The sequence below is a fragment of the Octopus bimaculoides genome, chromosome 19 (assembly GCF_001194135.2).
Source record: "Octopus bimaculoides isolate UCB-OBI-ISO-001 chromosome 19, ASM119413v2, whole genome shotgun sequence".
Taxonomy (NCBI): domain Eukaryota; kingdom Metazoa; phylum Mollusca; class Cephalopoda; order Octopoda; family Octopodidae; genus Octopus; species Octopus bimaculoides.
This window is the reverse complement of record NC_068999.1, coordinates 21,761,861-21,763,985: the sequence shown is the minus strand read 5'-3', so window position 1 is coordinate 21,763,985 and position 2,125 is coordinate 21,761,861. Positions and strand designations below refer to the sequence as shown.

At 33.9% G+C, this 2,125-nt stretch overlaps 1 protein-coding gene across 1 annotated transcript in view; it reads left to right on the top strand.

Moving 5' to 3' along the window:
* The first annotated feature begins 825 nt into the window (after positions 1-825).
* The window catches only part of LOC106872955 (uncharacterized), a 25,913-nt gene continuing 24,613 nt past the window's right edge, over positions 826-2,125 (top strand). Inside the window, exon 1 of the mRNA XM_014920136.2 lies at positions 826-1,067. The gene's annotated coding sequence lies outside the window, so the exon portion shown is untranslated. The remainder of the gene's footprint in view (positions 1,068-2,125) is intronic.

Sequence of the window (2,125 nt, the reverse complement as noted above, 5' to 3'; positions counted from 1 at the left end):
ATATATATATATATATATATATATATATATATATATATATATATACACACACACACACATACATATATATATATACATATATACACATACAACCATATATTTATATATGTATGTGTGTATGTAAGTCTGTGTTAGTGCTTGTCACACGCCATTCCATGACAACAGGTGTTGGTTTGTTTATTTCCCCATAATTTAGTAGCTTTGGCAAAGAGATAAAAAACAAAACAAAAAAAACATAGAAGGAGTACTAGGATTAATAAAAATAAGTACTGAATTCAATGTGTTCAGCTAAACACCCTGAGGCACAGCTCCAGTATGGCCATGGTCTAATGACTGAATCAACTGAAAAATAAACAGCATGCTCCTAGCAATTATTTCAATTTCTTTAACAAGGTCCGTATTAATTACAGGAAATGTAAACGTGTTTATTTTCTATGAAAAATTACTTTCATTATCAATTCCAAGAATTTATCAATATGATAGTTATGCTTTCTCTCTCTCTCTTTTCTTTCTCTCACTCTTTGTATGCACACCCACTCCCACACACACCTCTCTCTGATGCATACACACACACACACACACACTCACTCATACATACACACACATACTTACATGTCTATCTAACTATCTATCTATATATATATATATATATCATCATCATCGTATATATATATGTATGTATGTATATACATGCTTGCTTATAGATATATATGCATATATATATGCATATATATATATATATATATATATATATATATATATATATATATATATATATATATATATATATATATATATAAGCATATATGTAATATATATATATGTTGCTGTGTGCGTGTGTACACACACTGACACATGCACACACCTATTTATGTATAAATACATGTGTGCTTGTGTGTGTACGTGCGTATGTGTATTTATGTTTATGCTTGTCTCTCCATTTTGCCTTGACAACTCGTGTTAGTGATTTCAGCAAATAAGATCTATAGAGTATCGGGATCGATTTTTAAAAATTAAAACTTTCCAAGCTGACACCAAACATGGCTGCAGTCTAGTAACTGAAACAGGTAACATAAAAGATATATATTTGTATTATGATTATTATCATGTATTTTAAAGAATATTTAATGAATGCATGTTATTATTGTTTTTCCATATACATACATTATTTGCTTTGTTGTTGTTGGCACTCCGTCGCTTACGACGTCGAGGGTTCCAGTTGATCCGATCAACTGAACAGCCTGCTCGTGAAATTAACGTGCAAGTGGCTGAGCACTCCACAGACACGTGTACCCTTAACGTAGTTCTCGGGGATATTCAGCCTGACACAGAGTGTGACACGGCTGACCCTTCGAATTACAGGCACAACAGAAACAGGAAGTAAGTAAGAGTGAGAGAAAGTTGTGGTGGAAGAGTACAGCAGGGTTCACCACCGTCCCCTGCCGGAGCCTCCGTGGAGCTTTAGGGGTTTTCGCTCAATAAACACTCACAACGCCCTATGACCGCGAGTCCGCTGCCCTAACCACTGGGCTATTGCGCCTCCACTATTATTTGCTTTAATCTATCCTAATCTACAATACCAAATTATATTAATCTTATCTTACATTATAACCTATTTACTTATATATATGAACTTTTAATCCTTAATGTAATAATTTTTTTGTTGATATCAAACTCTACATCATGTAAATTCTGTCTTTATAAATATACTAGCAATATAACCCGACCGTGTCCGGGTGTGACTTATTATGCCATCTACCGATAAGTCTTGCTAGGTGAAAATCAACTAAAAAAGAAAACCTTACAACGAAAAAACCCTTATGATGTAAATATGTTCATAATTCAAAAGACGATGAAATTAATAGGGAAAGTCTGAAGGCTGTTTTGCGTAAAATTATTAAGCGTACATAAATTTCATCCGTCTAATTGGCTATAGAAATGCTTGTGCAAAACAACTTTTTGCGCTGCCCTGATTATACATAGCAGAGTAATCCCTTTTCGCAGGAGCTAGGACGGCAATTTGTGATGAAGCAATTGCTGGCGGTCTGTTGCTACACAGTTTTGCCAGAATTCTATCAGATTGGGCAGAAGATGTTGATGCACCATTTTGCATTATGTTCAAAGT